Source organism: Corylus avellana, chromosome 4 (genome assembly GCF_965113065.1).
Source record: "Corylus avellana chromosome 4, dhCorAvel1.hap1.2, whole genome shotgun sequence".
Classification (NCBI taxonomy): domain Eukaryota; kingdom Viridiplantae; phylum Streptophyta; class Magnoliopsida; order Fagales; family Betulaceae; genus Corylus; species Corylus avellana.
In genome coordinates this window covers 9,908,116-9,921,729 of record NC_142493.1, presented here as the reverse complement: position 1 = coordinate 9,921,729, position 13,614 = coordinate 9,908,116, and the positions used below count along the sequence as shown (strand labels likewise).

At 39.8% G+C, this 13,614-nt stretch overlaps 1 pseudogene; it reads right to left on the bottom strand.

Annotated features, from left to right (window-relative positions):
* Positions 1-8,503: 8,503 nt before the first annotated feature.
* On the bottom strand, positions 8,504-10,735 carry LOC148586265 (uncharacterized; annotated as a pseudogene).
* Positions 10,736-13,614: the final 2,879 nt, after the last annotated feature.

The window sequence follows — 13,614 nt, the reverse complement described above, 5'->3', positions numbered from 1 at the left end:
ACCCGGCCCAAAATCGGTCCAAAGAAAAAAGCCCAAAAAAGCGGTTAGAAAAAAAGCGGTTATTCCAAAGCGGTTAACTGCTACCCGGTTAGCGGAGGCGGTTAGTAAAATTTACTAACCGCCTAGGCGGTTGCGGTTAGCGGTTTTAGCCACTAACCGCTAACCGCAACCGCTATTTCACCCCTAATAAAGAAGATGCGCAGGAGGATTTATTAGGGGAAGAAAATTTCCTGAAGGCGGTTAGGGAATTGAAATTAAAAGGGAAAGAAGTATCAATGAATGCGAATGGGCTGTCCAATAAATGCGAGATTTTGAATGAGAAAACAAGAAATGAAAGAACAAAAGAGGAAAGCCATCAACTTGTGCAAGTAAATGTGGTGAATGAGAATGAGCCACGTGGGGAGTCAACCAAGGAGAAGTTAAATGGAGGTGGGGGAGATCAGGCCCATGGGATGCTGAAGTGGAAACGTCGTGCAAGGGCTGGCCAACAGTTGCCGTCTGAAGCCCAACAAGCGAGCCCAGTGGGAAAAAGGAAAATTTCAGGTGGTCTAGGAGCTCAACAGGGAGATGAAAAAGGGGTACAAAACAGGAGACTAAAATATAAGGGGGAACGTGAATTTGTGCTACGTGATGAAGATGGGGCTAGCATTAATGGATCGGGAATGGCGGGGTCTGGATCACAGCCCCGCCGACCGGCATGAAAATACTATGTTGGAACTGTCGAGGCTTGGGAACCCTGAGACAGTTCGAGAGCTTTGCCGAAAGGTCAAAGATAAGTGTCACGATTTGGTTTTCCTGATGGAGACCAAATTAAGAAGTAATAAAATGTCTATGATAAAACAAAGGATGGGGTTCAATAATATGCTAGTTGTGGATTGTATAGGGAGAAGTAGAGGGTTGGCATTACTGTGGAAGGAGGAAATGGGAGTTGAAATCCAGAATTACAGCATTAGGCATATTAATGCAGTTGTGTGTCCTCTAAACTCAGTTCCATGGACTTTCACTGGCTTTTACGGCCACCCGAAAGCGCATAGAAGATGGGAAGCATGGAAGCTACTGAGACATTTGAAATCCAAGGCTCTTGGCCCTTGGATGTGCGCCGGCGATTTTCACGAAATTGTCGACCCATCTGAAAAAGTGGGAGGTAAGCGAAGGTCTAACTTCCTTATGGAGAATTTTAAAACAACACTTGAAGAATGTGGCCTTTTTGAAGTAGCGACCAAAGGCCCAACATGCACTTGGAATAATGGGAGAGAGGGGGAAGAATTTATTATGGAGAAATTAGATAGAATGGTGGCTTCTCATGACTGGCATGTTCGGTTTCCCAACGTGGAGGTATTGCTTGAAGCTGCAGTTTTTTTTGATCATCACTCAATTTCTATTAATCTTGTGGGCCCTCAGTTTACAAGTAGGAGGATGCAGGGATTCAGATTCGAAGCCAAGTGGGCTAATAACATGGAGTGCCGTGAGGTTATAAGGAGCATATGGCGGAAAAAAACTCATGGGAAGGGAACCTGGCATTCGGTGGCAGGGAAACTCGAAGCTAGCAAATCTAGACTAAAGGCATTGCAACACGTGCAAGGTGGAAATATGAGACAGCAAATAAATGAGCTGTCCGAACAGCTGTTGAAGGCACAAGCTGAACATGGAGGGACAGACACCTCTCTACTGATGAAGTTAAAAAAGGAGCTGCTGGAAAAGCAACGAGAGGATGACCTGTTCTGGAAGCAGAGGGCGAAAGAAGACTGGGCAAAATTTGGGGATCAGAATTCTCGTTTCTTCCATGCATGTGCTACTCAGAAGAAAAAAGCCAGTTTGATAACTGGAATTACGGATGAATTTGGGCAACGTTGGGAAACAAACGAACAAATTGGGGGAGCATTTACCAGATATTTTCAAAATTTATTCACCACATGTGGACCCAGACAGATGGAGAAGGCGTTGGAAGCAGTTGAGCAGCGTGTAACCCCATCAATGAACGAATCTTTGTTGAAAGATTTTACGGTGGAAGAAGTGGGAAATGCTTTAAGTCAAATGGCTCATTTAAAAGCGCCTGGACCGGATGGTTTTTCAGCCTGTCTTTTTCAGAAAAATTGGGCGGAGATTGGCGAAGAGGTTAGCCATTTTGTATTACAAATTTTGAATAATGGAAGCATGAATAAAGAGCTAAATTTGACTTATATTGCTTTAATCCCAAAAACTGCTAACCCAATTCCTGTTACCGAATTTCGCCCCATTAGTTTGTGTAACGTCCTTTATAAATTGATCTCCAAGACCCTTGCAAACAGACTTAAAATTGTGCTCCCTGATATAATCTCACCAAACCAAAGCGCGTTTGTCCCCGGTCGGCTTATAACGGACAATGTATTGGCAGCTTTTGAAACCCTTCATACTATGAAGTCAAGAATGTGGGGGAAGGTGGTCATATGGTGGTTAAACTCGACATGAGTAAAGCCTATGACAGGGTGGAATGGGATTTTTTAGAAGCCATTATGGAGCGGATGGGATTCGCGAGTAGATGGATCCAGTTGATAATGATGTGTGTCAAGTCGGCCACATATGAGGTTATTGTGAACGGTTCCCCTACGGGTCGGATTAACCCTTCTAGGGGGATCCGACAAGGGGACCCTATCTCACCTTATTTGTTTTTATTGTGTGCAGAGGCTCTTAGTTCCCTTCTGACTCAGGCTGACAGAGATGGCAGACTGCCTGGTGTTCCAACTTCAAAGTGAGGACCCCGTTTAAGCCATCTTTTCTTTGCGGACGACAGTCTGTTATTCTGTAAAGCTACTTCCTTATATTGGTGACAGATGACTAAGATTTTAACCATTTATGAGAAAGCTTCTGGACAGCGACTAAACCAGGCAAAAACGTCCCTATTTTTCAGCCGCAATACACCTGCAGTTACAAAGGAGGAAATTCTGAGACTGTCTGGGATTCAGTCCACGCAGAGATACGACAAGTACCTTGGGCTGCCAGCTCTTGTTGGTAAATCTCGTAGACAAGCTTTTAATAGCATAAAAGACAGAGTGTGGAGGCGACTGGGTGATTGGAAGCTGAAATTGTTGTCACAAGCTGGGAGAGAGATATTGCTAAAAGCTGTGATCCAGGCCATTCCAACATACAGAATGAGTATGTTCCTCCTCCCCAAAGGTTTATGTTCCGAGATTAATTCTATGATGCAGAATTTTTGGTGGGGACAGAAAGAAAATAGATCCGGAATACATTGGATGAAATGGAGTAAAATGGGGCTGTCAAAAGAATGTGGAGGCATGGGCTTTCGAGATTTGTCATGTTTTAACAAAGCTCTATTGGCGAAACAATGCTGGAGATTACTGAAGTCCCCAGAAAGCTTAACAGCAACAATTTTAAAGGCTAAATACTACCCTCATTGTTCTTTTATGGAAGCAAAACTGGGGACGGAGCCTTCTTTTGCATGGAGAAGTATTCAAGGTGCCAGAGAGCTTCTAAAAGATGGTCTTTTCTGGAGAGTGGGAAATGGTCAATCAATCAATATATGGGGGGATTGCTGGATCCCAATTTCTTCAACTTATAGAATCCATTCCCCACCGAGCGTGTTGGACCGGAGTAGTAAGGTAAGTGAACTCCTTGACAACGGAAAGTGTGGATGGAACCAAGAGTTGTTGAAAAGTATCTTCACCGAGGAGGAAAGAATTGCTATTACTTCTATCCCGATAAGCCAAACGAATCAACCAGATGTCCAGATATGGCGGTGCACAAACAATGGAATGTTCTCGGTGAAGAGTGCCTATCACCTTGCAAAAGAGATGGTAATGAGTGGGAATCCAGAAGACTCTTTGAAGACAAAGGAGAGTATCTTGTGGAAGACTCTTTGGAGGCTAACTATTCCAAATGCAGCTAAAAATTTTCTTTGGAGAGCTTGTCACAATCTATTGCCAACAAAGGATAATCTCCTTGGGCGGAAGGTTGTGACTGAGCCTTGGTGTCCATTTTGTGAGAAGGAACCGGAAACTGTTTATCATGCTTTGTGGGGCTGCCCAGCAGCCACAGACGTTTGGGGTAGTAGCAGAAGAATTTTCCAGAAGTGTGTCATTGAGGGCAGCAACTTCATGGAGACGGCAGAATATATTCTTGAAAGAAGTGGAGCAGCTGAGTTTGGCATATTTGTGCAATTAGCCCGTCAGATCTGGTTTAGGCGGAATAAATGGATCCATGAAGGAATATTTATTAACCCAAATATTATTCTCCGTAAGACTGAAGAACAGGCCGAGGAGTTCAACAAAGCAAATGAGGTGAGTCACAATAGAAGTGTGGTGGAGAACAATGAGCGTGGAAAAAAGTGGTTAGCCCCACCCCAAGGTTCGCACAAGATAAATTGGGATGTGGCTATTGATAAATTACATGAACGCATGGGGATAGGTGTCATGATTAGAGGAGAAAATGGGCAGGTTATTGCGGTGATGAGTAAGACCACCTTGGGTTTATTGGAGCCGACAATGGGGGAAGCATTAGCCGCGTATCATGCAGTTTGCCTTGGAAGGGATCTGGGAATGCAAAATATATATCTAAAAGGTGATGCGAAACAAGTTGTGGAAGCAATAAATTCTCAAACGAGTACATGGAGTCGTTTCGGACACCTAATAGATGACACAAGGGGAATTTTACAATCTTTTTCAAGTTGGAGATGTAATTTTGTTTATCGAAATGCAAATGAGGCGGCACACCGGCTTGCAAAAGCGGCGATAATAGATATCAGTGATAGGATATGGAGGGATACAACTCCAAATTGTATTAGGGATATCGTTTTGATGGAGCAATCAACTCTATCTTTGTGAATGTTGATGGAGGTTATCTGCTCCATCCATTACCATTCTATTCAATGAAATACTCTTTTGTTCAAAAAAAAAAAAAACACTCACTACAAAATTCGTGAGAAATTTTGACTGGAGGTTTTTGACGTTTAGCAGCGGTTAAAAGGGGGGATGTCAAAAATCCCGAATTTTTGACGTGTCAAAACCGACACGTCAAAAAAATTTTTTTTGACATGTTAATTTTGAAACATCAAAAAATTTTTGACATGTCACTTTTGACACGTCAAAAATTTTTTTGACGTGTCAATTTTGTCGCGTCAAAAAATTTTTGGTGTGTCGATTTTGACACGTCAAAAGTTTTTGACGTGTCAAAATCGACACGTCAAAAAATTTACGTGTTTTTTTTTTACGTCTCACACCGTTTGACACGTAAAAAAATATATATTATTTTTTTTTAATAAAAAATAATTACAATATTCCAATTCCTGATATTCCAATACAATAATTCCAATATTTCTAATCCACATCCAATAATCCAATTAAATCATAATTCAATTCAATACATAATCCACCTACATAATACACATCCAATACATAATCAACATCCAATACATAATCCACCAACATAATACACATCCAATACATAATCCACCTACATATATAATACACATCTATAATCCACGTCCAATACATAATCCACCTACATATATAATCCACATCCAATACATAATCCACCTACATATATAATACACATCCAATACATAATCCACCTACATATATAATACACATCCAATACATAATCCACCTACATAATACACATAATACACATCCAATACATAATCCACATCCAATACATAATCCACCTACATAATACACATCCAATCCATAATCCACATCCAATACCTAATCCAATCCAATACCTAATCCAATCCAATACATAATTCACATCTATAATATACATCCATAATACACATACATAATACACATTCATAATCCACATACATAATCCAATCCAATCCAATCCAATCCAATCCATATACATAATCCACATACATAATACACATTCATAATCTACATACATAATCCAATCCAATACGTAATCCAATCCAATCCAATCCAATCCAATACATAATCCACATACATAATACACATCTATAATCCACATACATAATCCAATCTAATACCTAATCCAATCTAATACGTAATTCAATGCAATACATAATTCAATCCAATACATAATACACATCCATAATCCACATACATAATACACATCCTGACCATACTATGAGGTTCAAAGAATATATATATTCAACACAACTTCATTAAACAAAATCCAATATCCAATATATATATCCAACACAACACAACTTCATTAATAATATATATCCAATATCCAATATCCAACACATACTTCATTAAACAAAATTTCAACACACATATTACATTCCAACACAACACATAACAAAACGTATATATATATATCGAAAACACGTTCTAGCACAAGGTAAAACAAATATACAATAGAACACATCTGGACTATCTACTAGAAATAAGTTCCAATGTGTCTCAACAAACCTATAGTTTGATCTAACTATATACAAAACAATAAACAGCAGTATGTATACAAACAGTGATAATCAACGACGTGTGGCGCCCAACTCAACACAGTCATCCCCCAACTCTTAATTTGCATTACCTGCAAATGAGTTGTGAACCAATAATAATCAATACAAAAATTCAAAATTACTATGTAATATGATGCAAATATACGTAAGTTCTAAAACAGACCGCTGTAACTAGGAGTTTCTAACAATTTTTTCTAATCGTTGTTTCTAACAGTTAACAATTGTTAAAAAAATAAAATAAAATATATCATTACCTTTGTGGGGCGCAAATTCAGACGTCGACCCGAACATGGCCTCGATTTGGCGGAAACGAGCGTCAATCATAGCATCTTTCTCTGCTATCAGCGCTTTTTGTGCTTCAATCTGCCTCGCCATCTCTTCCATTGCCCTTCCTTGTGCTGCCTGCTCTTCTTCCATCACACATCTTTCTTGTGCCTGCTCCTCTTCAAGTTCTCTAATTCTATCCGTCATTTGTGAGAACGAGGAGTTCCAAGAATTTTGAGACCGTGTCTGGGACGGTGTATAGTATGAATGTATGCTGCCCCGCACCGGCAGCACATTCGGACCCAGCTGGCGGACCCTGCCAGCATACTCAGGCTTATTTCCATGCGCCTGAGCATACGCGTCATCAGGTGTCCACCGTACCGTCCCTTCCGTCACAGTCTTACTATTTGCCGGGTCAGTGGGCATCAATTCCTTCATCCTCTCCTGTACATTAAAAAACAAATTAGTATCTCGTATAAGGAACGTTAATCATAAGTAATTTATCAAAATATATATGTTTGAGTACTTACACATCTCTCCCTAACCACGTCATTTGGATAGCCACCATCCTTCATTGTGTGAGTAGTGACGTAACTTTCCGCTCGAGTTGGAGGAGTGCCGCCCTTGGCTACAGTCTGCATAGAAAATATATCAATACAACAACAACAAAAACAAAAAAAAAATTAAGAAAAACATAGACCTAAACAACCGATTATATATATATATATATATATATATATATATATATATATATATATATATATATACCTCTTGATATGTCACTCTAACGTAGCTCATCGACCCGGTGCAGTGAGGTGTGTTGTTTTTTGCTCGCAATTCCTTCATCTTGGCAGCAAACTCCTACATGTATATCACTCTTAAAATGTCAGGCCTAACCCAATTATAATTAATGAAACTAAACAATTATAATTAATTCCACTAGCCAATTGCTCATTTTGTCTTCCTATTCAAATATATTCATATATTTCTTTACTATATAGACAATAATCAACAATGGAAGATTGATCATCACAAGCCTATGAACAAATTAAAGCAAACCAATCAAGAAGACATATTATAAAAACACTCCGGACATACCTGATTTTTCGGGTCACACCATCTCGCCAACAAGACATTCAAGTCCTCGGCGTCGTATTTCCTAACGGTAGCCTCACCCATTCTCGCCTTTACTGAGTCTGGAGTATCGCCCTCCTTGATTTTTAACTGACGTTTTACAGCGTGTCTCCAACTCTTTAGCTTCGAGCCCATATCTCTGAAGGCGTCTCTTTTAATCGCCTGAAGATCGTATTCAGGCGGCATGTAGAACTGAGTCTGCATATATACCAAGTAAAAATTAGGCGTATAATTGCACACATTAACAACGTTTAAAATATTAAAAAAAACACATGCGAAAATATGAGAAAAAAATTTAACCATACCATCAAGGCATCCCATACATCTTCCTTCGCACGGGGATGTACATGCTCCCATTCATCTCGGAGCCTAACATAAGTCCCGGCCCTTATGACGTTGCCGGTCTCCCTTCTGAATTTCATCCCACTAAATCCTACGGGCTGCCACGCCTTATTGTACTCACATACGATTTTTTGCCCTGGGGGGACCTCCCACTTCTTGTTCGATGGTGGGATGTCCACCACCTGAAATTAGGTGCTGCCGTCTCCCCCGATCCCTAAGACATTAATAATTGCAAATGTTAATTGTTTGAAATTTAATAGTAATTACGTAGTATTAAATTGTTTGAAATTTTATACATATTCAATATGGGTATTTAAAGCATATATACTTACTTATCGTCCGGAGTTAGCGAATGCCCAACTCCTCTGGACGATCAGCGGCCTCCAAGTCACCTGAGCCATCATCCGCGTCCTCCCCATAATACTGTGTCTCGCTATCATCCGAAGGTGATGGCTCACTGTATGGGATACTCGTGTTCAACTCAGGGGGGAACATCCTCTGTACCTCACCATGCTCACATACCTCCAACTCGCTCTAGGTAGGATATTCTCTTCCAAGATCATATGAGGCATCCGTGTGATACAGAACCTGCAGAGACCATTCCCCATGCTCAGGAAGTAAGGGTCTATACCCCTGGTCGTCTATCTGTATGGACCCCCGTCGTCTACTCTTCCCCCTCGTGCTCATATCAACCTGCAAAACACATAATATACCCAATTAATTATGTATATAATAGATAAAAAATGCATCACAATACCCAATCAATGTATAAAGAAATAACATTAAATACGTCAAAATATTGTGAATGCCATCCTGCGGATCTAAGTCTTGTCGGATGTAGTCAATGCCATCCTGCGGATCCACTTCATTATTCCTGGTCAATAGGACCGGCTCACACTCATGGTAGTTGACATTTTCATCATCAGAACCTTCACCTTGTCCAACGTCGTATACGTTTTTAGGTTTAGTCCTTACAACACAAGCCCAATCAGGGTCCCTTTCATCTTGGATGTAAAAAACTTGGTCAACTTGTGACGTTAGCACATACGGCTCATCAGTAATTTCCTGACCCTAGTGGACAAGGTTTTTGAAGCTGACAAGCAGTATGCCATACTCGTCTACTTTGTACCCCCTGTCCCTCGTGTTGTCCGCCCAATCACACTTGAACAAAACATACTTAGTTCTGTCGAAGTACTCCACCTCAATTATTTCCGTCAACTTCCCATAGTACGTTTCGCCATCAACAGTTGGCACGCACACCTCACTGTTCTGGGTCCTTTTTCCAGCATCAAATGCAATAGTGCGAAACAGCTTTCCGTTAACCACATATCTATTATATCTGGTCGCTGTGGCCTTCGGCCCTCTACAATGCGTTACCAGTTTGTCACCTATTTTCTTCCTTTGTCGATCGTCCAATCAATCGACCTGTTAGCACATACGTACAATTGACCATAAGAAAGTTAGTTTTGTTAGTTGTTATGAACCAATAACTAAATATAATGGGTATGCAACAGTTATACATCACGATAGTCTTACGTAGTCACAGTACCAATCGCAGAACAGCGCACGATGTTGGGTTTCCAATTGGTCCTCCGTCGTTCGCCCCCTATCGCATGATCGCCTAAGTGTATCCATGTGCACCCTACAATACAAAGTTTAAATTATATTATAATTCACAACTAAGGGTGCAAGATGATATTGAACTTGCATACACTACTAACACGACTTACGTCCGTAGTTGAAGGAACTCATCCGAGTTAAACAAAATGTATCGATGAATTTGTGTCAATGTGACACGGTTGAGGATGACTCGTGTTCCCGCACCCTTTGAACCATCCGGGTTTCTTAGAGCCTTATTGTGAAATGTTGGTGCATGATCTAGATACCTTGAGCAGAACGCCACCAACTCCGTTGGTATGTAGCCCTCTGCAATGCAGCCCTTAGGAGCCACTTTATTGCGAACATTAGATTTGAACACTCCAAGGCTTCTACATATGATCATAATTCATTCATTACAGTTAGTGACGGTTGTATATTGGAGAAAAAAATAATTTCATGAATATTAGTAAAGTTATTTTACCTTTCTGCCGGATACATCCACCTATACTGTACCGGTCCACCAAGTTGGCATTCACAGACAAGATGCACGACCAAGTGAACCATTATAGTAAAAAAACTTGGGGGGAAGACCCTTTCCATCTGGCACAAAGTAATATAAATGTCACCCTCTAGTCGGTCCCTATCACCTCGTGTCAATGACGTTGAACATAAGCCCCTGAAGAATGCAGACATCTCGACAAGTGGTCTAACCACATTTCCTGGCACTGATCCACGCAATGCAATAGGGAGAAGTTGCATAATTACGTGACTATCATGGCTCTTCAAACCAAATATCATACGATCACTAAGTCGTACGCATCGGGAAAGATTCGAGGCATATTCGTTCGGCACCCTTACATTCCGAAGCACTTTCAAAAAATGTGTTTTTTCGTCCTTAGACATCGTGTGACAAGCTGCGGGCATATACGTTTGACCATCCTCACCCGTGTACGGATGAAGTGCATGTCTCAACCCCATTTCTTGCAAGTCTGTGCCGGCTTTGATGTTGTCCTTCGTTTTCTTTGGAATGTCTAGTATTGTGCCAAGAATGTTGTCCATCACATTTTTCTCAATGTGCATGACATCAAGGTTGTGCCACAATAGATTATCTTTCTAATACGGCAACCTAAAGAAAATACTTTTCTTCTTCCACAGTACGTTAGCAGTCTCGCCTTCTCTTTCTGTCGGCCCACTTTTGTTCCGTTTCTTTTTTTTTTTCTCATTATCCGTCCTTGCCTTACCGGCATTCTCATCTCCATATGCCATATCTTGTAATTGTCTAAGAATGTCATCTCCACTTGGCACATCAGGGGCACATTCAAATTCTTGTTTTCCGTCAAATGTTATTTTATTCATCCTCCACGGATGATCAATGGGCAAGTATCGCCTGTGCCCCATATAACAAAATTTTCTGCCATGTTTTAACCACGTGGACCTCGTCGAGTACATACAGCAGGGACATGCCTTCTCACCCCTGTTAAGCCACCCAGACAAATCTGCGTATGCTGGGAAGTCATTAATTGTCCACATCAACTCCGCTTGCAGCACAAAGTTCTTTTTGTTGGACACGTCAAATGTGCGTACACCTACAGTCCATAGTTCCTGTAACTCCTCAATTAAGGGTTGTAGGTAGACATCTAGATCCATCCTAAGTGACTTTGGGCCTGGGATTATCAGGGATAGTATAAATGATGTTTATTTCATGCACGTCTAAGGAGGCAAGTTGTACGGTACAAGCATTACAGGCCAAGTGCTGTGGGATGTGCTCATGTTCCCGAATGGATTAAATCCATCCGAGGTTAGTCCAAGCCTGACGTTCCTGCTGTCCGCCGAAAAGTCTGGATGCAAATTATCGAATGCCCTCCATGCTTCACCATCGGCCGGATGCCTCAATACACCGTCCTTAGTCCGACCTTCTGCATGCCACCTCATATAAGGAGCAGTATGCTCTGACATAAACAATCTCTGTAGCCGTGGTATGAGTGGAAACCACCGCAACACCTTGACCGGCCGTTTCTTACTCGATGATATGGGTTGCCCATCCTCATCCAACTGAATTTCATCCTTCCACTTAGATACTCCACAAACAGTACATGTCTCCAAATCCTGATTGTTCTTCCAGAATAACATACAATTATTAGGACACGTCGGGATCTTCTCATATCCGAGGCCCATGTCCCTTAGAAACTTTTTTGCCTCATATGTATTAACTGGCAACCCTTCATCACTAGGAGGCAGCAACTGATTGATGAACTCAAGAAAAGATGAAAATATTGCGTTACTAAGTCCGCCAACACACTTCAAATTGTACAGATGTACAGTAGCACTAAGCTTGCTATGTTTGGTCCCATCATGAAGTGGCTTCTCTGCCTTCTTAAGCAAGTTATTGTACTTTAGTACGTCACCTTCATCAGTTGCTTCGTTCACAGTTTCTTCATTCCCCTACACCTCCACTTCAGGCTCACAATTGTCTTCCACGACACCGTGCATGCCGAATAGATCACGCAACATTGACTGCATGGTTTCACCTTGTGTTGTGCCTATACCCTGATCTATGATCGTGGGAGACGAAGTAGACACTGCAACATGAGACCGAACAGGCCTCTCCCCGTGATAATACCAAGTTTTGTATGCAATCATTATTCCCTTACCCCCTGTCAAGTGGTCAAATACCAAATCCGGTGGGTGGCGCTGCTTATTACGGCACACCGTACAGGGGCAGTGAATTTTTTCATGAGGGATTGTACAGTTACTAACTACAAACTCCACAAATGATCTACACCCGTCTCTGTATTTCCTCGTACCCCTAGACTTTGTCATCCAACTCTTGTCCATAACTTTAGTTACTGTAACCCTAACTGAATAAAATAAATCTAAGTTAGTTAGTTAGATGTTATTTTTTTTTTCTTTTGTGTATTTGTTTAAGTACATCGTTACAATTTTTTGTATATTTCTTACAAATAAACACACACATTAAGTATTAATTATAACATCTACATAATCAAAAATTGTAAAACCTAAACAAAATTAAGGTCCAAACTTAAAAACATTTGACATGCCACATGGGGAACCTAGATAAAATATATGTGGCTATCTTATTTGCTGCAAATTTTTTGTTTTCATTTTTTCTGACATTTACATAACCTGAAATTGTAAGACCTAAATTAATTATTTTGTTATATAGGGGGACCCTAAATAAATTAGATATACATAGCTAGGTTAAATGTTGGTTTTCTCTAGTCCGCTTATTATAACATTATGCATTTGTATGGGAAGTGTATATAAAACAAATCAAGCAACCTATGTTAGTTGTTTCTTACTTTCTTTTTTCGAGCATAGCATGTACATACTTATTATAAATTTAAAAAATCTAATTATAAATTAACGGTCGACCAAAGTAGATATGCATTTCTTATTTGTATATATATATATATATATATATATTTGGTTACAACAATGTGCAAAAGAAAAACCTACACAAATATGGGTCTAAATGTAAATGCAAAATCCTAAACAGAAAAACAAATTTCAAACTATATATGAGGGTACGTAATTTTGCATGCAAATACATTAAACAATATTTTCACCATATACAAAACATATATATCAAACAAGTAATATTACATAACATAAATTTTAAGCAAATAAATTAATTAGCTAACATGTAAAAAAAATTAAATTTGCTAATATAATTAACTACATCAACAATATATAATAATATATTTATATAATCCATATATAATCTATATATTAATTTATATAAATAAATAAATAAATTAGTTTATATATATATATAAACTAATTTTCTGTATATATATATAAATTTTAGCATTTTCGGTATATATATATATATATAT